This window comes from Thunnus maccoyii, chromosome 17 (assembly GCF_910596095.1).
Source record: "Thunnus maccoyii chromosome 17, fThuMac1.1, whole genome shotgun sequence".
Taxonomy (NCBI): Eukaryota; Metazoa; Chordata; class Actinopteri; order Scombriformes; family Scombridae; genus Thunnus; species Thunnus maccoyii.
Window position 1 is genome coordinate 6,613,390 of NC_056549.1, and position 26,201 is coordinate 6,639,590.

At 38.6% G+C, this 26,201-nt stretch overlaps 1 long non-coding RNA gene across 3 annotated transcripts; it reads right to left on the reverse strand.

The window, feature by feature from the left end:
• LOC121881861 lies at nt 1-25,508 on the reverse strand. Of its 3 annotated transcripts, XR_006091938.1 has the most exons (6): nt 6,482-7,282; nt 5,674-6,173; nt 3,294-4,201; nt 1,705-1,806; nt 1,514-1,594; nt 1-1,293 (listed from the first exon to the last, which is right to left on the reverse strand). It is a non-coding gene; the product is annotated as an uncharacterized LOC121881861 (long non-coding RNA). The 3 variants fall into 3 exon arrangements; XR_006091939.1 differs by lacking the exons at nt 3,294-4,201; nt 5,674-6,173; nt 6,482-7,282 and adding exons at nt 19,367-19,546; nt 25,234-25,508; XR_006091937.1 differs by lacking the exons at nt 3,294-4,201; nt 5,674-6,173; nt 6,482-7,282 and adding an exon at nt 19,367-20,390.
• Between the last annotated feature and the right edge of the window lie 693 nt (nt 25,509-26,201).

Sequence of the window (26,201 nt, forward strand, 5' to 3'; positions counted from 1 at the left end):
AAACTTAAAAATATGATGATTCTCAGGCAAGTTCTGCTGCCTCTTTTTTCTCTGGTTTTTAAATGGATTTATGGAGGAAATAATGATATCCTGGGGATGTGTAAGTCATACCGAATCTGATATCAATATGTGCTTCATGTTTGAGTTATGACTCTGAGAATGAGTATAATTTTTGACTCAAATTCACCTCATGCAGTATCTTCCATCTATAATTTTGTCATCCTGATTTTCCATATTGTCATTTTGCTTTCTTAGTTTATTCTGTACACAAATCTATTTCCTGACTGTCCTGGAAGAGGGATTCCTCCTCTTCCTGAGGTTTTCTTTATCTGAATTGAGAGTCTAAGGATAGAGGTTGTCAAATGCTGTTCAGACTGTTCAGGCAAATCTGTTTTTTTTTGGTGATATGAGGCTATATAAAATTGACTTTACACAGCTTTCAGGTGAGCTGTGATATATGTGGCAGCAGGCAACTGTTCTCCGCTAACAAGAAAGACAGAGCAGAGATAAAAATTTTTAGAAGATAACAGATTCATTGACGTCTGAGCTCTGCAAATTAATACAGATGTCAGCACTCAGACACACTCATGCCTAAATAATTTGCATACATGTAAAGTCCTGCTGGTGTAAAGAAGAACAGCTTTGGAACTGGAGGCTGATGTGGGAAAACACATTTTTTTCATAAAAAAACTGTTCTAAAACATGTACAGTACAACTCACATACAAACTGAAGGTATTTCTGAGTAGCCCAATGATATTTTTGACCATGTTCACATTTTAGTGTTTGCAACTACAGTTGAAAAGTGTTTCCTATTTACCTTTTTATATTTTATACATGCTTAATTGAAAATTTGCACAAAGGTTCTAAATAAAAAGGAGAAAATAATCAAATATGAGTATGTACCTTTTAATTCAAAATGTAACAAGAAATAGGCCTTTCAATGTGGTCATTTTATATAAAATATTCATTGAATTTACAGAAAATGTGCTATATCGCGATATGTATTCCGTCAATGATCAGTATGTTACGACACTGTAGATGATGACACACGTACAGTTAAATGTGTTTCCTTGTTTATCTGGAGATCGTTGCTTGTTTCCTCTCTCGCTGTCCACCGACCCTCTCTTCAACTCTCCCGGGAGCAGCTGAAGGACAGGCCTTACTCTCAAAGTAATGTGCATTCATAAAACAAAGCGGTGTTCCCCTGCATCCCCTGCATCTCAATTGACATCTCACACCTTTTGGCCTCCATCAAAATCTCCCGGGGGGGATTTCACCGTGCGAAAGACGACCTTGGAGGGAGGGAAAGTTAAATATCTCTCGGGCACAGGGGAAAGTCCATAGAATAATGTTACGTTTAACCGCTAAAATATTCACATAGTGGCTTCCAGGGATGGACTGGGACATAAAAAAATCAGCCCTGGTATTTCCCCAGACCATCCTACTACAAAAAACTACCCATACCTGCACATGCCTTCAATGTATGTGGTGTTAACTGTTATGTCTTCTTACCTTGGGTGAGGCACACTGGAACAAATCGGCAGGAGAACAACTCCTCACACAAGTGAGGGCAACCTAAAATAGAGGGATAGACTGGGAGGATGGGAAAGTGAGAGAGATTGATAAATGATTGAGTCCTACACGATCACACAATTTTAAATCTGAGACAAAAACGGAGAAAGTTTCATAGATTGTATACTCACTAACTCAAAAAAAGGCTTCTTGGCCTAAGAGGTATGGTGGATGGTGGATGAGGCAAAGTGGAACAAATCAGAGGGAGAACAACTCAAACAAATGAGGACAACCTGTATTTAAGAGAGAGGGGAAAGGTGGGAAAGGGAGGGAGAGAGAGAGAGCTTAGTTAAAAGTCAAAAGTTCTTTAGATATGTATAGCTTGTTCCACCAGCATATACATGACTATATTTCAGCACAAAGTTAAGACCTGCTTCATGCAGAAATATAGTCATTAAGATGCTATTTAAACAAGAATGTAGTGCAGAGTGAGGTCTCTGTTGTCTAAAGAAAGTATTCAAAAAAATAATTTCTCCACCACCACCAGTTTCTAGACTCGGTATATGACTTTTTTTGTGATGGAAAGTGTGGAAAAGACAGGTGTGGATGACTGTTTTTAGCTGGACCAGAGGCCTCTTTTGTTGAACTACACTTAAGTTAAATTCTAGCTTTCACATGTCAACTCTTGAGGTAAAATGGCCTCAGGTGAAGAAACATCTCTCCAGTTGTGGAAAAAAACACACTCAAAGAGAAACTGAGTATTTGAAAGTTACAGTTTAAATTTTGTTTGAGCCAATATCTAGCTGCAATTGGAAACATGTCTTGTGGTATGATAGTAGATGGTTAAACCTGCATTAACTGATGTTTTGTCCACTAGTTTTCAGCAGAAACAAATAGTGAAAACAACACTGACAGAGAGTGATGTTATTGTTCATTTGGAGTCATGTTTCCGTCCACCTGGTGTGCTCTCTACCAACTCCTGAGGGAAATATCTGGCTTTTCAGCTGCTAAATCCTCTGCTATGTTCACCGGCTAGTCTACAGCTAACTGTGTCTGTTTGCCATTTGCTGCTGAGGAGGTAGTGTACAGTGGGTTTTTAGAGCTTTTTCCGTTAAAACAGCTGCCTGCTGTGGCCGAAAATGATGCAATGAGAGCACTGAGAGTGAACAAAAACAGTAAATTTGCAGCTAGACAGTTAAAAAATGAGCTGAAACTTGCTACAAAGCTCCACCATTATCAATGCTGGTTAATTTAAGTGTAGAAAGTATCAGGGAGTTGAACAAATGGCAAATGCTATGAAGTGTGAAGAGTTCATCCTTGACCTTGGGAATTGTTTGACCGAAAAGTCTAAACTCTCGGTCTTATGCTGACCTTACAACAACAACTTGACTTCTCAAGGGATTTCACAGTCGCAGAAAGATCATGAGAGTTTTGCTAGAGTTGCGGTGCGCTCCCATCATCTTGATTGTTTGGTGTAAGGTCATCATTCAGTCTTTCACGACTTGATGTTCCAATAAGATCAAACATGTTTAATATCATCTGAAGTTTTTAGCCTTGGCATATGCAAATTAGTCTTGGCACGTGAAGTTCAATGATGCGAACATTGTCAACAACCAGCAGGTGGGCTCTCTCCAGGACCAAAAGGAAGCCTGCTGTTCCTGCAAGATCCCCAGTCTTTGCCCAATTATGACACATTGTCTTAAGATGTGAGAGGGTGTCAGACTATATCTTTTAAAAAAGTCTTTTCAAAGTTTTAAAGTGTATGGTAGGCATTACTTACTAGCTTTTTATGGAGATTTCAGCCACATCTCACAGTGTACATCAGCAGATAAAGTTGCTCAAACAGATGTGGTTAAATACTTTGGGAAAATCTAATTTAAAGTTTTTTGTAAGACGACTAATTTCAAGACTGAACTTTGACACCTGACAGCATTTGTCATGCTATTGTTTGGGGGGGCGGCGCTTTTTTACACACGTTACATATGTTGTGTCTCATTTGTTTAATCAGTACAAAAACTGATGCGTAGAAACAACACATTGCTGCAGGGGGTTATGTGCCAAAATATTTCTTGGCGACCAGCAGAGAAGTTACAGCCAAGAAATCAGTCTGGCACATAATCCCCCATAAACCAGCAAATTGTTGTTTTTACACTTTGGCTGTTTTATGGATTAAACCAACAAGATACAGCATGTTAAGTGAATGTAGAGATGTGGATTTTATTCCTGCTGGACAGAGCCAAGGTAGCTGTTTCCTCCTGTTTCCAGTTTTTGTGCTAAACTAGCCAACTAGCTTGTACAGACATGAGAGTTGTGTCAATCTTTTCATGCAAGTGTGAACAGGTGTATTTCTCAACATGTTGACGCTACCGGGCATATCTGCTGGTGATATGAACACCAGCCAACATGTCAGTATCATGTATATCTTCGAGCTGAATGTTGGAGCTTTTTCCCTTTTTTAAAAATAGACCTTTGATAAGACTGGATTTATTCTGTGATACACAGCAGCAATGGTGAATGAGCTCTAACCCTTTTGTTGCTGTAAAATCCTTCAAACATCATCTGTCCTTTTTTTATCTTAACAATTTGTACTACCTGCCATCATTGTCGTCTATTCACTTATCTTATTTCCCGTATCTTTTGGGCCAGGCTCAACTGGTGGGCTTGAGATTAAAACCCCAACCTGTGGGACTGTAAAGACTGTTGTAAGGGACCAAGCTGGCAGGCGAGAGGAGTCACAGAAAACAAAGGATATGTAACTAAAGTTCTGGGCTCATAAAAGATTTCAACTAAACATGATGATGTCGACATTGTTCACCTTTATTCTGACAAGCAAGTGTAGACATGAAACATGGGTAGAGAGAGCATTACGACTCTTAATCAGTGAACTACTGGGGCATCCACACTGAATTATATTATTTTTAACTCATAGACTGTGGTGACTTTTAAAAGTAGCAAGGATTTGAAGAAATTGCTCTTATAAATATTAAAGGGAAACTTTGCCAATTTTCAACCAGCACTGAATCATTACAGTGTGGGTAGTATATGCAAATTAACAACGTTTAGCTTCCCTCCATGTTGCCTGCACCCACAGCTCCCCACTCATTTGCTGGAAAAAGTCCCCGAGGTGATGCAAAATGCATCATCCGGTGGACTTTGGAGATCTGCCTTAGACTACAAACTATGTTTCCTCATTTTCCATTGTGGTACCTTCAAGAACAGTAAAATGTGGAACTCAAGCCTACCATGTTACACTAGCAATAGGGAAAAGCAAACACTAAAATATCATGCAAAAAAAATATCAATGAGTAATTCACTGGAAGCTCAGTAGACGAGACGTGCTTTGCATTCTGCTTGTTGGAGGATTCCCCCTTAAGAGCGGTATGGAGACTCTGCAGCCTTTTTCTCAGTCTTCTATAGTTATAGGGCACAAATTTCCAATGTAATTGCACATTTCTACTACATAGCTGACCTAGTTTTGAGAAATCATCATATTCACAGCAGTGAATTTTTCCTTTGAAGAGAATTGGTTGAAATTGCTTTAATAATTCCTGGAGGGAATGACAGATACTGAACTCGTTGGGCTTCTTTATAACTGCAGGTAATAACTGATTTTGGAGTTGTGGCCACAGTCGGAATTGCAGGTCACATGATGCACCAAACTAGCCAAAAAAGACATTTTCTCATAAAGAACCATTAAAAAATAAAAGGCTGTAAAATGATGATGTGTCACAAACACTTCAGTATGACTTTTTGTATTATCTCAATTGGAGCCATTAGATCCAATAAAAACTAAAGAGTCTCAAACAGCAGCTCATTTTAGTACAATATCCTTGTGTGCTTTTTGGTGAACGAACCCAGTGAGCATTTTTTGTTGGAATTAATGGGCGCAATTTTGGAAAACTGTAAATGTTAATTACATTTATGGTTATGCAGAAAACATGAAATACGTGTCTTACTGTGACTGTGGCAATAAAGTTAGCCATCAAACTGTAAATGTTAAATTTAATGCTTGGATTTCCTGAGATGAGCTTTTCTGTTTCATTCAATTTAGTTTTTTTTAATGATTTCTGTAAACTCAAGTAGATTCACTCAGGAAAACAAAGTAGAGACAAAACACGGTTGTTGGTGTTGATAAATAAGGTAACAATGGAGATACGTACAATCGAATTCAGTGTAGTCTCATGATGATGTGGAGTTTAGCCCTTTAAAGCACCTGTGATAGAAAAGATTAAACCAGGCTAAATGTTTATTAGATGTCTGTGTCAGCACATTGAGAATTACCTCAGTGACATTTTCTCTTAAAGAGACAACTCATAAAAACCACAGAACAGTGTGATAAAAGCTGAACCAGGGCTGTAAAAAAAAAAAGAGCCTCACCTGGCCCGAGCGGCCTCAATTTAGTGGAGTGAGGAGGTCAGGAGCAGCTGAGATAAAGACAAAATCAGGACACACACACTCGAGGTTGCGAGTGTCAGTTCTCATATTGACAGAGACCGAAGCCTCTTGCCGCATAGTCTTTGTTGTCTAGTAACAGTGAAGTCAAGGACAATCTTCCCAGAGTCGCTCTGCTGATTGCTTTCTCCTCAGTTGCACTTTGGATGACCGTTGAAGAGTTCTTGAGCAAATGAATTATTCCAAAGCTTTTTAAATCATGGAGACACTGGAGACACAAAGCAGAGGCGGCTCTTATAGATATAAAAAAAGCCGTTCAGACAGACCTGTAACATGATTTGTCATGCTCTTAGAGTTCACAAATATGAACTTATTAAAGTCTGGGGTCAAAAGAGAAAAAAATTGGTTATTTTGAAATATAATAAAGAAGCTACCAAGAGAGAAACCATAAGAAACTAATGATTGTAGTGAATATCGTGTTTCATGATGCCAACTCGCGATCTGCTGCATATATTATTTTCATTACATGTACCAGTTTTTGAGTCTCAAATCGGAGCTGATAATGTTGGTAATGACCTCACTGAGCGTGACGACTGCGTGCTGAGACTTGACACAAATGAGAAAATGAGGCTGGCGGTTCGTCATCCACCGCTGAGCCTGCGGAGAGATTGACCTCGATCTGAGTGTAATGGAGAGAAGATTGATGTGAGAGGTCAAGCAGAGATGGGATGGACACTTCTCTGTTACTGTGTGAGATGAAGGCTGCTGCTTAACAAATGAACAAAGGCAAACAATCCAGGTATGAAGTGGAGGATGAGAAGCAGCTGATTGCTCCTTGACAACATACTGGTATTACTGTAAATGTGAGGTCCTTCGTTGAGTATTACTCCTTTACTTTAGCCCAGGTGTGCATCGCTTGGTGTTCCCAGTAAGCTAGCGTTAGCTCCAGTCCAAGGTAGAAAATGGCACTGACCATAAGCTGCAACTCAGGGCTTCAAATGGCTCCAATGAAACTAACAGGTGATGTCATACTTTGCTACGTCCATCTTTATATACAGGCTATGTGCCATCGGTGAGACCAGCAGTTCAGACATGTCAGTTCAAAGAGGAGTGAACACGAGAAGTTTTCAGACAGCAGAGATCACAGCTGAAATGTTGGAAAATTGACTTTAGACAAGAGTGTTGGTGAATTTTATGAATATGAATGAAACCAAGTTACGATGCACCTTACAGTCCCTTCAGGAAACTGTGATTTTGCAATCGCAATAATTAATGCAAATTCAAAGAAACCTCTGCAATATTTGCAAGAGCTTGGAATTTTGTTATTGTTATATTGTTCTGCATGAAATGGCCAAATCAACAGATTGGCCATTTGCTTGTGATTTGGACCAACTGTTGCAAATTTGTGTCTTGGTAACTTATGTCATTGCGGCACACAACACGCAGGATATAAATGAAACTCAAGTGCAGTATTTTCTTTTTTATACAACTTTGAGCTCATGGTTTTCATGTTCAGAAAATACACTTAAAAATTAGCACTGAAAAATAGTCGTTTCTGTAATATGCAGTATGCTTTTAAATCAAAGGAAGTGATTACATATGACTCTTCATTGGTAGTATTTTTTTTTTAAGTCACATTATTTTCCCTTTGCTTGCCATTTTTTACCAATTCCTACAATTTTTGTATCACAGTTTTTAATAAAACCACTGAAAAATCAAGCATTTTTGGTTACATTAACCACTGAGCTGCAGTTTTGTTCACACACAAAGGATTAAATCTCTAAAAACAAGTGCTGTAGTGGAGCTGATGTGTCCTAAAATATAGAAAGTAAACTCCAGGATCACACTTCATTCTTCCATAAAGACAGATGAAAGAATGACAGATTTCACTGAGTTACAGAAGCTAGTGGCACAGAGGCTAGACAGGAGGTGACAACAGGACTTCAGCTGTCTGCGTCAAAGAGGAATAAAATATATCAGCCTTTGGATACACACACACACACACACACACTCACACAATACTTGTAAGTATGTTCCTGGTCTTTTCATGGGGTTCGTTGACGATAAGAAAAATATAAAATATAACCAGATTTTTGACCTCATGTTCTTCCAGAGCTCCTGATATTTGAATTAACATCACTTCCTGTACAGAATGTGCTCAAACAGTGCAGCAGGAGCAGCCTACTCGCAGACACTCTGACAGAACACAAAGATGTTAATGGGCTCAAATTATCCGTTGGAGGCTCCAAACCTTGACTCTTGCTGTTAAAATGAAGGCTCTCTCCACCAGACCTTTTGTCCCGTATAATATCACCATCAGTTAGTCTTCAGACAGCCTGCTGAGGGCCAGAGCTAGGTTGCACCGACGATTCATCCTCCTCGACTGTACGCCCTGAACCGTCTACCTCACAGCGGATAAAAGATGACAGAGGATTAACGTCGCGTGAAAACAGATGGATGTCTTTATTCTGCCAAGTGACGAGCAGTTTAACTGAGCGGTGGGGCGGATTGATGAGGAGAAATTCCCCACCGCAGTTTAGAGACAGTCAGCTGTCACCTCGCTTTATATCGACCAAATTTAAGAATATTAGAATGGTTTGGGAGATTGTCAGCACTGTTAGCTTAAAGACTATAAAAGGTGATAAAAGGAACACACTGTTTATTAGGATAAAATATGACCAGCAGTATCCCAGTGTGACAGAGATTTTCATCAGGTGGACAGGAAATACACCAAAACTACATCTGCAGAGACAAAAAGAAAAACTTTAATTAACAACTTAATTAGCATTCCATTGTCTAGCGTCTTTAAAACCTGCAGTTTCTTGAGAACTGTCGGCAGTGAACAAGCATAAAGCAGGAGCACTTGGACGGTGACGCAGCGCAGACTTTATTCTGTAAGCTGAAGTTTCAGCAAAAGCGCACCGTCTTCAGAGCTCACTAGTCCTTGTCCTTGCATGTAAGTGTCCTCGGGATCCTCAGTTTGCCTGCTGGAGCGTATGTAGAAGCTGTTTTTATTAAGGGAATAAAGGTAGTTATGTTTCTTTTCCTTCATGTTTAATAGATTCTGCTGGCAGGTAGTCAGCACTGAAACCTAAACAGCAGGAGGACCAGCTGACAACAAACTGAGGACTGAAATATTCAATGCTGCTCAGAAGTACTGAAATGTGTAATAATAAGTTTGTACAAATTATGATGTGTAAGTGCTGCTTAAATAATGAAAATAAAAGAAGAGCTGCTGTTTGTTTTCTGCAGTGATGGCAGGGAGGTGGAGCTGAGAGTTTACCTGGGTTCTCCTCTCATACATTTACACAAAACAGGCTTTTACAGATTAATGATATACACACATATGCCTTTATAAAATATACAGTCACTCAATAGGATGAACTAAAGTGGAGAGAGAATAGACAAATATGTCCAAGCAAAACTAAATTTAAAACAAAATGTGAATTTCTTGAGCTGAAATGATTTTGCAACCTACTTTTATTTGCTTTTGTTCACTTTTATTTACTTGTTAGAAACGTTACAGTAAAAAAATCACTTTGTGACTATACCTGCAACGATCAGTCAATTGAATTTTTTAAGCAAAAATGCCAAACATTTGTTAGTTTCAGCTTCTCAAATGTGAAGATATGAATGAAGTGGTTTGGAGAATATAACGTTATCTCAGTCTCTATTCTCTATCACTTTGTTTTTATTGAGTTCATGTTTTATGTCTTTTATGCTGCCTTGCTGCAAAAAGAATCTCCTGTTTTGGGGCAACTGAGATCAGAACTAAACTGAGCTATGAAACTAAACATAACATTATTTGTGAGTGTGTCAGTTTTACAGGTTTTTGTCTGATTGAAGACCTCATTGCAGAGCATGTTTATTAACATTTAACAGAAACCACAGTCTTTCCAAAGTTGTTGCCTAAATATAACTGCAGTCAGGATTCAGGATGTGAACCTCGGCTGTAGTGCTTCATTCATTCACAGAAACACTGCCCGCAAACATAATCAGAGTTGGCGATTGTAGAGCTACATCGATCAGTCAATAAATTGATTAGTTGTTAGTTTAGATTAGATTAGTTAAATTAATCGCCAACTATTTTGATGATCAATTAATTGTTTTGTCATTTTTTTGAGAAAAAAATGTCCAATTTCTCTGATTCCATCTTCTTAAATGTGAATATTTACTGGTTTCTTTAGTCCTCTATGACAGTAAACTGAATATCTTTGGGTTGTGGACTGTTTGTCGGGACAAAATAGGACATTTGAGGAAGTCATCTTGGGCTTTGGGAAAGAGTGATACACATTTTTCACATTTTCTGACATTTTGTAGACCAAACAACTAATGGATTAATCAACAGATTAGTCAATGATAAAAATAATTCTTAGCTGCAGCTGTCCAACGTTTGTCCCAGCAGCACCATTGGGATAACAGTAAAGTAGTATCTAAACATAATTTCTTGGAGGCTTGGGTTGCTTTTCTATATGCTCGAGAACTGAAGGCAGACAGATATAAAAATAAGGACATAAATAAGAAAATAAAAGGTAGAAAAGCAGTTAGGTGAGTCAGCCTTTAAGGAGAGTTGAATCCAGAGAATCACAGCAGGTCTCAGATCTCTTATAATCAATCACTACTCTTTTTTTCTGTTTGTGTATTTGATTGTAGAGCCCCTGCATGGTACACTCTTGACTGATGGTGCTCTCTATTATAACAAGAGCTACAGAGTGACGCACACCCTCCAAACAAACCTGGTAATCTCTGGTTTGTGCCTACAGTCTCGTGTTTGTGCATCTGCCTGTAAACTACTCTGTAAAGTATTGAACTGAACATTGAACTGGCCCTACAGCAGGCTTGGTACTGACAAACTCACAACTACCTCCATCACAGTATCCTTTTAACAATGTATCCAGTACAAATAGATATACAGATTATGAGTAGTCTATACCATCTATATCTAATGTAAAGGGTATTTTGACTAAGGGTGCCCAATCGTCAATACTAGTCATTATTACCCCTAGGATATAATGTACAAAATGCAAAACAAAAGCTGTTACTGCTAGCAATTTAAACTCCCTCTGCAGCCTTTCACCATAAAATCAACCATTCCAGCCACACACCACCAGGCTACATTATTTAAGCTGTGTCTTTTTAATGTGAGACCACTCACCAACAAAACTTTCATCCTAAATGATTTTATCACTTCCAGAGATCTTGTTTTTATGTTTTTAACTGAGAAATGGTTGAAGCCAAATGATTACAGACAGCTTGCTGAACTATGTCCTCTAGAATATGAACATTTTAACGTGCCTAGACCCAGTGGCCATGGTGTTGGACTTGCTGCTGTATATAAAAAGGGCTATAAATGTATTCAGCTGTCAATTTTATAAGCTTTGAGGTACTTGTAGTCAAATTTCGCAGCACAGATACTGTCCTCTGTGCTGTTATTTAACACCTTCCTAAGCCCAATCCTTGTTTCTTATCTGAATTCTCTGAATTTCTATCCTCCATCATACTGAGCCATGACAGGATTGTCTTTACTGCTGATCTCAACATACATTATTTTAATGATCTCACACATGGTGACTCCTTGACATTTGAATTCAAAACCTTGAGAACCTAAGTAGACTTCACCCAGCATGTCACCGAGTCCACCCACCATTCTAGTAATATCTAAATCTAGTGATGGCAAAAGGATTATGTGTTGCTAATGTTTCTGTGATCCATTTCACGTTCTCTGTATTTTTTGATGCCCTTTTACCAGCATCCACAATCACAAAAGAAATTACTGTTCACAAAAGGTCACTAGACAACGAAACCCAGCGTGAATTCTCTGAGCAGGTTATTATGTCCAATCTGTCTGAAATAAACGGCTCTGTAAGTGAAATGATCGATTTTTTCAATAGCAACCTGACTAATATTTTAAATACAGTTGCACCACTCAGGGAAAAAAAGAGAATAATTGATAAAGCATCACCGTGGATGATAGATTCTGTTTGTGAGTGAAAAAGATCCGAGCAGAGAAAGTGGAGGAAAACTGGTCTAGAAGTGCATCGTAATATTTACAAGGAACAAGTTTAACTTTGCCAGATGCTCCACAAGAGCTCATTTCTCCAAGATGATTGCAGGAGGGAGTAACAATGATCCTAGAACACTGTTCACAAATATAAACCAGTTGCTCAATCCTGCCCCTGTCAATGAAGTCCTGCACCAGATATCTTCCACTAGATGTGAGAAATTTGCAATATTCTTTATAACAAAATTACCTCCATAAGAGCAGCTATTGTCATAGATGCTGATAACATCAATCGACCCAGAAAAATATTGCAAACATTTCAAAATTCACCACCATTTCTGATCAGGAACTATACAAGCTTGTCATTGAAAGTGAGTCTTGCATGTGGTGCCTTGACCCTGTCCCCTCTACATTTTTTAAGAATTGTTTTAACTGTATGCTTCACTCTGTCAGAAAGATCATTAACATGTCTCTTGAAACTGGATGTTTTCCAGAATCCTTCAAAATTGCAGCTATAAAATCCCTGTTGAAAAAAACAAAGTATAATAGATACTGATGTCTTAAATAACCATAGGCCTATGTCACATTTTAAGTAAGATACTGGAAAGGTTTGTTTGTAATCAAAATACCAATTTCCTGAGCAAAAATAATGTTTTAGAAAAGTTTCAGTCAGTTTTCAGGGCAAATCACAGCACTGAGACAGTCCTCACCAAAGTTGTCAACGATCTCAGGATTAGCACTGATGCCAACAAGGTCTCAGTTCTTGTTCTTTGAGATATAAATGCTGCCTTTGAACTTGCCTTTCGAACTGAGTTGGCCTCTCTGGGAGTGTTTTAAATTGGTTTCGCTCTTACATATTTTTGTCACTATTTGTCACTATGGGAGATCATGTATCAAGGAAATATGAGTTATCTTTAGGTGTTGCTCAGGGAAGCTGTCTTGGTCCTCTGCTTTTTTCATTGCACATGCTCCCTTTAGGTGATGTTATCACAGAACATAAGCTTAATTTCCACAGCTATGCTGATGACACACTGCTGTATATTTCATTAGATACAAATGATGACCAAACCCTTTGCCATTTAACAACTGGTTTGGCCGCAGTAAACAAGTGAATGCAGACCAACTTTCTTAAATTAAATGGTTAGAAAACATTTTTAGAAATGTATTAGTCGGTCCACAAACAAAAAGATAGCTAGTTCTCACAAAACTTGGCAGTTTGGCCTCACAGATTAAATCAGAAGTCACAAGCCTGGGCATTATCCTAGACTCAGACTTAAATTTTAAATCCCACATAAAGAGGGTGCCCAAAGCAGCTGTCTTTCATTGAAGAAATGTTGCAAAGGTACACCCGTTTCTATCCCAACAAGATGCCAAAAAACTTGTCCATTGATAATCTCCAATTAATTCAGAATTCTGCTGCCAGGCTTTTAACTAGAACAAGAAAGGTAGAACATATCACCCTAACTTTAGCTAACCTGGACTGGCTCCCAGTGTGTTTTTGGACTGATTTTAAGGTTCTTTTTACTTAATGGTTTGGGACTGGCCTACATTACTAATTCTTTGTCATTTTATAGTCCTTCATGGCCTCTTAGATCCTCTGCTGCCAGTTTTTCAAATACAAACTATCCCTACCCAAGGATATAAGAGATGCAAGCTCTGTGAACATTTTTAAACAATTGAACATTTATTTATTCAACATTTCTTTTAACTGACACTCTTCCTTTCTTTTATTCTTTTTTTTATTCTTTTTTTTTTTTTTTTTTTACATATTTTATTGTTTTTATGCCTTCCTATGTTTTATTTCTATCTTTCACATATCCTGTTGTCCTTAGCATACCTGTTCTTGCTATTTGCTGCCTCTTCTGTTATTCATTTGATTGGTTGGTTTTATTGTGCAGTATTTGCACTTATTTTAATTTGCCTGTTTAACGTATTTTCTTGTTTGTTCACTTTATTGTAAAGCACTTTGAGGTACATTCCCTGTATAAAAAGATGCTGTATAAATAAAGTTTAATTATTATTATTATTATTATTATTATTATTATTATTATTATTATTATTTGACTATTTCGGACAGAAAATTAAATTTGTTGTTGCTGTCAGTAATCTATTTGACCCATTTGGTAGTTTATATCAACATGAAAGACATTGTGCACACACATTTAAAATGTGTTTTTGCTTTTTCCTGCAATATTGGTGGTATTTTGAGTGTGTGGTTGCCAAGAACCAGAAGTCAGCTCCACCAGTCGTAAACCAACCTCCTGAGCTGCTTTCAAGAGGGGAAAAAAACATAACAGGAACATAACACTGGGAGCGTAAACACACATAAATACTTGTAATCATGCCTTGCACTATCTGCCAACTTTAGTGGAAAACTGCCCGGTGAGAAAACAAAACTAAAAGCGAAGGTTCATGTGTGTTTTGAGGGCAATGTTTGCATTTTTGTACTACTGGCGGACCGTTTTTCTACTGTGAGGATCCTGAATATACCTTCAAAACAGCGGTAAGTGTTGTTAACAACCTTCTAACCATCTGGATAAAGAAATATTTCATGTGCTGCAGTATAAAAAAAATATTTTCAGCCAGTTTCCAAAGTTACCAAGACTCCTGCAACCTTCTGTGTTTGTCAAAGATCTGCATGTTTTCATCTTTCAGGAAAACGGGCTTGAATGTAAAGTGAAGGGTCAGTTTCTATTTCCCTTTCATTTCACAATCTGAAGGCTAAGAATTTTAATCTTGTTTTTATGCTGTGTGCTAGGTTCTTCACAAAACTTCACGTTTTAAAAAGTTTTTCATAAATCTGTCTCTCAAATGTAACTATATGTCTGCAAAAAATTAAACCAAAAAACACTTTCTTTTTTAACAACAAACCTCCATCTCCTCCCTGAGGCTAAACAACTCTTTTCCGCTTGTCTCCGTCATACCTGTCATGTTTAATAGAGTCTGTGCTCTAGGTCAACTTGTCTTGTTGGTCTTGTTTCTTGCTGGTTATAGCTGTGGTGTTGATGTTGACAGGTTGCACTTTTGTGTGCAGTTTGGGAAATGCTGAAAAACAAGGAAAAACTAATTTGCGACCAGGATGTCACTATAAATTCTAAACATGTGCCAGTAGTTTGACACCACAGGGCTAATAGTTAATAATAATAATAATAATAATAATAATAATAATAATAATAATAATAATAATGATAATAAAGTAAATAATAACCATTATTGTGGATGACAAATATTTGATGAACAAAGATGCACTTGGGGCTGAAAAGAAGTGAAAAACCTTTTGGCTGATCAAGAAAAGTGTCAACATTTAAACACACATCTAATAATATTTACTTAATGAAAAAATATGTATAAATTTGGTGTTGTTTTTATTGTTTGGGACTTGGGTTTCCATTCCATAGTATTCCACAGATGTAATATTAATACTACAAAGCAGCTTGGCTCCTTCTTTTACCTCTGATTTCCTTTTTAACAGCGAACAGACTCTGAATTTTTAGATGGAAATGGACAAAACCACATTATGGGGATGTAAGTACCCATGCTGACACACTTGTAGTTTCATGGGAGCTGTAGTTCTTTCTTTGCCCTCAAAGTAATCATTTAATTTTAGTTAAAATCACAAAGGTATAGGTGTAGTGGAGCCAAGTTGTCTGAGAATATGGAAAGTAAACTCCAAGAACACGCTTAATTCTTTTGGGAAGACATATAAAATTAACACTGAATGAGAGATTGTGTTGAGTTACAGAAACTAGTGGAACAGAGGCTAGACAGGAAGTGACTTTTGCTCTCTCCTTGTCTCCTCAGAGACACATTTAAGTGACAGATGGACGTCCTCGATGATAGTGGACCTTGGTGGGTTTCCGGGTCATAGGCTGGAAGACAGCGGGAAACAAAATTAACTGAGAGGAAAGCAAACAGGTTACTGCCTGTCACTCTCCTGGCCTTCAGTGGTGACGCGTGGACAGACGGTCACATTAAAGCTCCTTCAGGCCAACAAAGAGACAGTTTTAACCGTTTCCATGGTGACGCTGCCTGCAGACAGTTACCAGCCTCTCAGGAGTTACCATCATTAAGTAAAGTGCTCTTTGCTGTGCTTCACCTCTGATGTCATGAACCTTATCCCACTTAACCAGTTCTCTCAACCATCTTACTAAAGATCTTCTGGATTTTGAAACAATAGTTCCCATCATGCTTTGGGTGATGCAAATGTTATGACAAGTTGAAAGATACACTAATGGTCTAAGCTTTAAAAAGATAGAAAAAATAAGCCATAATTATCAGGGATCTGTAAAATATTCTTAATCTGTTAGCCTGAGATCGATTGCTTCTGTCTCCAAACACATACCAAGCAGGGAAATCTCGGTATTTTCCTCATTCGAGTAAACACTCTCACTGAAGAAATATCACCCAATCACACTCGTGATTATTTCTCCCCGTTTTTCAGTATGTTGTTGGTATTTTACGCTGTTATAGTGGTAGTTATAATATAATATGCTCACATGTTTCGAGTGTCAAGTGAGTGTTTGTAATATAATAAGTTAGACTAAATATTGTTGAGTATGATAAAGTGTGTGTGAGCGAAGCCCCTTCTTGTTAGCAGAGTTCAACCCGAAACTGCGCCAAGTGTTTCCACTATTTTGTGTCTTCACATGTACACATATGTAAATGGTTGTTTGTATATTGTGTATTTAGTAACTTTGGTAAGTTTTGGGAGAGTTTACTGAGCCACAGCTACCGTTGTCTGCTGGTTACAATTGAGACGTTGAGGATTATGTCTCAGAGAAGTACTGTGTATCATTGTAACTTACATTTTTGAATTATTTGTACATGTATATATTTTCTAATTCATTTGAGTAAATGCTCTAACTGAGGAAACATCACCCTCTCTCTTATTTTCTTTTTACATTTTACTTAAGTATTCTTCCATTTTGAATCAGTGTCCCCATCGGCACTGTACCCAGATTCCTTTTGCTTCTACGCTAACAAATCTCTTATCAAAACTTTTAGCTCTCCTCACTCTTTTTCATTAAGCATCAATAGAAAACAAACTGTAGGTAACAGCCTCTCATTTTAAGCTGAGTGTCTCTGGTTAAACTGAACAGGTTAGATCAGCTGTAGCTAATAGTTGTGATAGTATTTAGCGTCAGTACCTTGTGACGTATAACTGAACTGACTTATCTACATTTCCTTTCATGCTGCTCTGCTCATTTTTAGGTTGTGAACATTAAAAACTTGTGTTTCTGTTTCTCAGACATCGAAAACTGATCAGACATCTTAGAGGTGTTATTTTAGCCTTTAGTAACTGGCAAATGTTGAAATGTAAACATGACAAGCTTCGATAAGGGACTCAAATTCGATTAAATACTATCAAACCCCTATTATAGACAAATTTCCTCACATGTAAGTCCCTTGTCTTTAAGTGCTCTCACAGAGAGAAGAGCACTTACAGTCAGTGAACATCTCTGTATATTATTGTGGAAGCAGTGACCCTTGATTGAATACCTTCACCTTCACAATATTATTGTATTACCCTTGCCCTTGAGCAGCACTTTGTGTTGCTTTCTGTATGAAATGTGCTCTGTAAATAAATTTGACTTGACTTAACTTTCAGTACATCCACACTCACCGACTCACCGAAGCTGTAATAATCACAAAATGACGGATTTAACAGCTGAAGGCTTCGGAGCAGTCGGATAAGGTCAGTGCACAAAAAGTACCATCATGTTTGGGAACATCAAGACACTGAGTGCAACAGCTCTGACTAACATGATAGCGACCCATATGGCCTCAGATCCCCCTGACACCATGATGGATGGCTTGGTAGCCCACTACAATGCAGCCTTATCCCTCAGCCTTGACTCCCTTGCCCCCCCCACAAAACTCGGACTGTTTCGTTCTCCCATCCTGCCCCCTGGTTTACCACTGAACTTTGCACTGTGAAGGCCACCGGTCGTCACCTGGAGAGGTTTGTAAAAGATCCAGCCTCACTGTCCACCTCGAGGGCCTCGAGACCATGCATGTGAGGACCTATAAAGAAGCGCTCTCCCAGACCAAGATGCAGTATTTCTCTACTCTCTTTAGCAACCAGCAAAAACACCCTAGAATGCTGTTCTCCATCATCAACTGGCTACTCCATCCCCTTGATGCCCCCTACCTTTTAGGTACCCCCGACCTCTGCTCCAAGTTACTGGCCTTCTTCCAGGCCAAAGTGGATTCTAGTTTCTTTTGCCCCCTGCCCCCTGCCCCCTGCACTTGCCGCCCAACTCCATCGGCACATGTCCAATCATGAGCTCTATGAACCCCTTCAATCTGGCTTTAGAGTTACCACAGCAGAGAGACCGCCCTCATCAAATTAACCAGTGACCTCCTTGTTGCTGCTGATTCCGGCCACATCAGTATTCTTATCCTCCTGGACCTCTCTGCAGCCTTCGACACAGTTTCCCATATAATCCTCTTCAACCGCTTATCTGCATACCTAGGCCTCACCAGTGCAGCTCTCTCCTGGTTCTTTTCATATCTCTCCAACAAGAAACAGTCAGACTGACTCTGTGCTTGGACTCCTCCTCTTTACATCTACTTCTCCTCCTAGGTCAGATCATTTGCCACCACAGTCTAAGCCTCCACTGCTATGCCGATGACACACAGCTGTATTTCAGCACTAAACCATCCACTCAGCTCCCCCCACAGTGCCTTGTCAACTGCCTTCGCAAAATAAAAATCTGGATGTCTTCTAATCTACTCAAGCTAAATAGCAACAAAACAGAGCTCATGGTTGTGGCTCACAAGGTGCTGCTCTGGAAGTTTGGAGATCTTATCCTCGACGTGGACGGCTGCTCCATCTGCTCATCTCCAACAGTCAGCAACCTGGGTGCGCTTTGGGTCTCTTGAGATGTGCTATATAAATTATTATTATTATTATTATTATTATTATTATTATTAACGGAATAATCACTGCTGCTGATGAATGCAGTGCACATAATGTGCTGGTAAGATTCCCTTTTTTATCATTCATTTTTCAACCTGCTAATCCCGTTTCAAGACTTCAACATGTGGACAGGAGTTGCCAAGGATTGAACAACCAACACTGCGATCAATGAACAACCCGCTCTACCTGCTAATCCTTAGCCTCACAGTTTCAATTTGCACATAAAAAATCATATCGGAAATCTGAAAAAAAGTCAAAATATTGTGTGAAATATCTGTGTGGAGCGATGAGGAGACTGTAGCATTCCTTAAATTAATGCAGCTCTCAGTATCAATATAGTTAATACAGTGTTTATACATCTGATCATGTGTTTTGAATGAAAAAAATCACCTGAAAAGTAACTGGTAACTACAGCTGTCAGATAAATTAAAAGGGCAATATTTCCTTCTGAAAAGTAGAGAAATTGAGCTCTAAAGTAGCATAAAATGGAAATAGTCAAAGTCGGAAGTTTCTTCTAATCTACGTCTCTCACACTCACCTCACTTTCCATCAGCGTCAGCGAGGGCACATCGTGACGCCTGCTGGGCGCTCGCAGCTCCAGCTGTTGCCCTGCAGCTGGAGATGATACACCCATGAGAAAACCTTTCATCCTCCCTCTGCTCGTCTTCCAGAGAGGTCCACGTCAGGAGGAAGGACATTTCAAACAGCTCAAGGACGCCTTCAGAACAACAATCATCTTATCATTATGAAATCCCTGCCAGCTATCACTAAACCCTCTAATATCACCCCAGTAAATGTCAAGTCTCTTGATAGCAAATACTTATTTCTGCCAAAACTTTTATATTAGAAATGATTTGAAGTTCTGTTCAGGGCCATAGAGAACAGTAGTGATCCATTATCTTTCACTGAGCTGTTTTTCTTCAGTTTCAGCTTATTAATTAGTGGGCAGGTTATGAGCTCCATCACTAAAACATGTTTCACTGAACGCCTTTTAATGATTAATAAAGATTTTCCTGTGTTGTCTGTCCCGCAGCCATGAGACGACACCACATAACCACAATGTCCGCTGTTCATCTCCAGCTGCTTGTTCCAGCATGTTTCCAGCATGCTTCTCCTTTATGCCAGACACACAAACAAGATTTCAGAGTAGAATCGATGTAGGAAACATTCTCCCACAGCGATTTTCTTTTTATGCAATGATAAATTTGTCATGTAGTAAATGGCGCAAGTCTCACATTTTGTCGTGAGCTTAATTTTTTGAATTGGCCTTTGCAATATTTACTATTAGAGGTGATAAATAGCCAAATAAATTCTCTCTCTCCTCTCCTGATGCTGTTTGTGTTCCCGACAAGTTTTTCAACTGATGTATTGCCTTCAAAGCATCCTGTAGCCTGATATCTTATTCTTCTGTGCCGTAGACTTCTGTTGTTGTCAAAAAACTATTAAAAACAAGTCAATTAGCCACAGCACAACACTGGGTGACATGTTCCTTCATTATAAAAAAAGGTTTGGTCATGCTAGTTGGTTTACAAATGGCTCCAAAGACCAATAATGATCACATTTTTAGTCTCCAGAGAGTAGTTCTGTGTAAGTGCTGTTTATAGCTTTGCTAGCTTGTTTACATGCTCAGTGGCATCTTAATGAACACAGAACAGAGAACTACTCTCTACAGACTGAAAACAATATAAAAAATATAGTAAATTGCCAGCCACATCCTTTAACTTTAATTAAATGTTGTATTTCAACACTGAACTTTTCCATATTTGAACACTGAATAAAACCAATGGCGTAATCTGCCTTTTTCAGAGTCACCACATCAGACCAACAGAAACCTCTCTTCTCCCTCTCTCATATACAATATGAACATATAAATATACACACTGCGTGAGGTGGCTCTCTGCTGAGTGACTGACAGCTGGTTGATAAGCTGTAATGACAGAGGTCAGCAAGCTGCAAATACACACACACACACACACACAGGCACAGTTTGATGAGTTGTAACGAGAGGTGGTGCAGCGCTGGAGTGTCCACACACACTCAAACACACACACACACACACTGTTTGAGACATAATGATAGATCAATCAACTGAGCTGTCTCTTTTTTTTCTCTTATTAAATTTGCATGTTCCTCGTTGTTCTGTCTTCATTAGGCTGAAGTCTCAGCAGCCCCTAGACGTCCTGGGGTCCAATAAAAAGTTCATAACAAGCTTTTATGACCTAAGATAGACTTTGCGTGACAGACAGTGGAACATTGTAAAAATTAATAGACACTGAGACAGAAACAGGTAAGAGGTGATTTGGTTTTCTCTAATGGTCCATTATAGCTCTCTGCGTGTGTCAGCATCCAGCTCTTATGTGTGTTTTACCCTTGTGGTCATGACAAGGGAGCAGAGCCAAACTTTGACAAAGCAGTGTTATTATCCTTATCCTTAAATGTGAGGTATTAAAGTTATTTATTGCCTTTTTTATTATCTTTTAGTGAAATATAAAGTCTTTAAATAGATCTCAATGTTAAAGGAGTAATGACATTATAAAAAGTGCACAGTCGACTTTTTGCAGCATCAAAAAGGGTAAGAAATTAAGATAAAAATCACATTATCACACATGATAACTGCTGACAGATATGAAACTGAATCCTCTGTTGCACAGCGGGGATGCATCTGATATTTCCAGCTATTTCAGTGTCTCTGGATTAACAGGAGATGAGTGGGGAACTGAACTGCGTCACAACATGTAACACCTGAATTCAGCCTTATTAGCACCTGCTGATCCTCTGAAACTAGAACTCACACAGAAGTATATTTCTGTCACTCTAAACTTTTTTTTTTTAATTACTTTGCAAGTTCTCCTGATTTTACTGTTATCAAGCCATCATCACATCTGTGTATGGACTAGTAGGGGCCTACTGAAGGCTGTTATCGACCATTAATATCATTGATCTGCTCTGGGTGGAGCTCAGGAGCGCTCAGCAGACCTTCGCCCACCAAAATAAGACTAAAGAGGGAGACGCATTTGACTAAAAATCACAAACATTTCTACTTCTGATAGAAAGTATTGTGGTGGAGCCGAGTTGTCTCCAAGGACATGCTTCATTCCTTCCAGAAAGACAGATGAAAGAAATGCTGAATGAGAGATTACATTGACTTTGCATCATAACTTTGGCTGTCTATTAGCTGAACCGTGCTAAATAATTCTTAGTAAGCCAGTCAGTTGGATTAACAAGGAGATGTGCATGACGCTACTCATTACAAATAAAAATGTTGTAATAAGAAGCACAAAAGAGATATACTGTGTTGTACTGTATTGGTCAATAAAGTTTTGACCAATCTGCCCAATAACCAGCCTTCTGAGTCTACTGTGCTCCATCAGTTTGGGATGAATTATATGTATGGGACTGATGTGTGATGATTACGCCTATTCATTGGTTTGGCAGATTTGTTTGTTCTTTGGTGCAAAATATCTCGAAGCCTGCTGGACTGATTGATCTCTGTGGATGCTCATAGACCCCAGAGGATGAATCCTGATGTTTTAGCAACCACCACAGTTCCTCTAGCATCAACATCTAACGGGAATATTTGCCATAAAATTTGCTGTGCTTGCTAGGGGAAGGACTCTTTTTCAGTTTCAATCTCTCTTTTCTATATCTTTCCACCTTGCTACATAAAGGGCGTCCTACGTTCTGCAATGACAACAAACGATGGTACCAAATATAAATTGTGTATTGCAGAATAATCCAATATGAACATACAGTCGCTCCAAGAGACTTTGTCTTTGTTCTTTTCTGTGAGAGCTGATGCAATCGGTAAAAAAGAGTGTTCTAAATTTAAAATTGAGTGTATTGAACGCTAGTCCACTAGGTAGCTCTGTGACATCGAGGTTGTTGTCAGTTGAGAGTTAGGCACATAGAAGAGGAAAACAGTTTGTACTGAGTAATGCAGAAATGTTGTAACCAGGCTGCAAACTTCTTTCGCCAGGAGTGAAATAAAACTGTTCACAAAGAAGCCTCCTGTGAGTTACTACAAAGAGTTTGTGAGCTCAAATGTTTGCATCCTCATACTGTATATACACACAATCTTTAGCTCTCAAGTTAAAAGAAAAATCCACTTCAGATCAAGTTTTTCAGAGAGTTTGTCTTCCCCTAACGAGCTAATTTGATCAAGCCTGCGGTGTTCTGAAGGCTGACCGTGTCTACCTCACGGCGGTGGCGATACGAGCGTGTGAGGCGGATAATGAGAGCTGCAATCTCAAATTCTGAAAAAGGTGCAAATCCGGCCTCCATGGGAAGAGGGAAGAGTCGCAACTGATTGGCAACACGGTGAGCAACATAATGGAAATTGATTTTCCTGCACCGAATCTGCCCTTTTACAACAAGACGGGTCTCTTCTCATGGTCACGAAATCTTATTTCATCATGTGGTGCGAGATATTTTTTCGCCAACCCACTGTGCGCTGGAAATACTGTATGCTGGTTTAATTATTAACATGGATTTTAAAATTAAAGACAGGGTTGTTCTACAGTTCTATAGTTTCCAACAAGTCAAAGCTATTTTGTAATAGTTGCTGTTGTATTTGAATATTGTAGTATATGAACAGCATATGTTGTTGATGTAATCATTTGTAAACTATTTTGTGATCATCTGCAGTCAAGAATTAATTAATATACTTTATATATATTATATAACATATACTATATTAATATACTATATTATAATATTATGCTTATTGGAGAATTTAGTATTTTTTTTCCTCATGCAGCCTCTGTGATTTGTATGTTACGTTATCGATTTTAGCAAAGTTTCAGCATATGAAAAACACACTGATGGAAGTCTAGTTATGATTAAAAAGGCTTACATATATCTCCAGGCCTGTTTGGGACTCTCTTTGAGTCAGACAGAGAGGGCTGAACTGAGGTTTTTATACAGCAAAGATTACAGCTAGAAACTTGGAGTGTTGGTGAATTTTATAGATATGAATGAAACCAAGTTACGATGACATGAATACCAATGCTGCTGCACCCGTAAATCTTCACGACTAAATCAAATCACGATTTATTTGTTGTCAAGAGTTAATAAATATAATTTTATAAGCTTATCAGACAATTTAGTACATTTTTTCAGGGAAGCGTTTTCTGACCAAACACATCAATACAGCTGTACAGGCTCATGTTTCACTCGTACTATACATGCGAAAGCATGACCCGAGGCATATTTTTATACTAGTCAAGTATATTTTACTACGTTTTACACACAAAACTACAGTGATTGCATATTGGGAGACCTACACTCACTCAGTGCAGTCATATGCATTTAAGTAAGCAGGTTACAGTCGACTGTCTCCAGAAAGCTGATTTCTTAACCGTCATGTAAATGAGAAACCTGGTTACTGTAGTCGAGGTAGGAGATTAGATAAACCTGGTTTCTGCAGCTAGATTTCTCCTGGAGAACGACAATTACTCCGGCATGTATACATGTAACTGGGTTTCAAACGTATACATGTGCATATCTGTACCAAATCTCATGACAATCCATCCATTAGTTGTCAAGATATTTCTCTAAAAAACAAAACATATCAACCTCATGGTGGCGCTCAGGGGGGCATGAATGTCTGAACTGGATTTGATGGTGATTATCATTATAAAATAGTTTTTAAGATATTTCAGTCTGGATGAAAGAGGTGGATCAACCAAAGTTGTGATCTTTATATCACATCTGCTATTTGATGCTCTTAAAATTTATGTTCAAGTTCCAGTAATTAGTATTTTTTAGCCATAACAATTATAAAAATGGTAATCCTCTATCAGGACTATGGGCTTGTCAACTTGAAGTGCAGTTTTTTTTGGTCCTCTAGTGTCCAAAAAAGTAAATTAATACAATTAATGCAGACTAAACATTTACCTTTTAGTTAGCGGACGAAAAACTTGCAAATGACAACTCAGTATAGTAAATCTGCATGCAATCCTGCATCAATCTTGAGAAGAACTACTTGTAATTCTCTGCACGTCCCGGATGAAAAAAAAAAAGCTTTTAAACTTTCTAAATAAACTATAAATCATGTTACTGTACAAGGTGTCACACTCCATGTAGTTAGAATACAGCTTGATGCTGAGAGATGAGCGTGAGAGAGCAGCTCATCCATCTAACCACTAAATACATGTTTCTGCAACATTTATAATATCCTGACTCAGTGAATGAATCGAGAATAAATCAGCTCAGCATCAGGGGCAGAAGAGCGAGCCAAATCCATTTTCATAATTTGTATAAAAAGTGCTTTCGCTTTAAAACACTTTGAGGGTCAAACTCGCTATGACTGCTGTCAAACAGCTAACAGGCTGAAGTATACCTCGAGGCTATTAACACTCCAAGAACAAGACCACTGAGAGATGGAAAGAAATAAAACAAACACACCTCCTCCTAATCCCTGTTTTTGCCTCCTCCATCACCGTTCCTTCCTCTCCTTTTCCTCTCCACACAAATTAAGAGCCCCGGGTCGTGGTTTGATCCATCATCACCATAGATTAACTAAGGCTAACATTAATTGATGTTGTCTCCGCAGGCTGACTGCGACACGGCACTGGTGTCTTTTATCTCAAACTGACAGACGCGTTAGGGAAAGCGAAAATGAAGCTAAATAAAGTGCAGCCCTTTAATTACGCTACTTAATGTATGCACAGGGAAAATTAGTGGAGAAATTGATGCTTCAGAGGTTACATAAGTAATGATTAGTAATGAATTTATTTGAGTGTTATTCTCCCCCTGAAGAATTAATTGTCTGTTTAAAATTAGTGCAGTTGGTTGTGTTAATGCACTCTGACCTATATAGTTAATGCGGGAGGCTCAGTTCGAATATGCAACGAGTGTAAAAGTAGTTGACAACGTGTGTCAAGGAAGGGCAATAACTGTTGGAGCTTTTTAAAATCTACATGAACATGTATTAACAACAACAACAACAACAAGAACACAAATGTGATCACAAACAGTAAAAAAGTAGCTTATAAAAGTGTAAAATGGGAACTCAAAGCCTGCAGATTTACACAGATGCGAGAACCGTATTTAAACATTACAACTGATCAAAAGGGGTGAATCTGCCGTCTCAGTCACCCAAAAACAACCTAATTATGACCCGGAGCAGTGGTGCAGTTCAGATGACGTATATATATGTGGACAGATTTCCTCATTTCAGAGGAGGAGGGCTGGAAGGAGCCATTAACCCAACAGTGGACTTTGCCAGAGGAGACGCTGTTCGTTTCCTGTTTCCAACCACGAGTCAAGACGGTAACTATGATTGTCCCCTAACCTTAACCCTGTGGTTCTTATTGTTGCCACGATGAAGGTGGACTAACTTTGAAGACTTTAACCCACACCACATGTTTTTT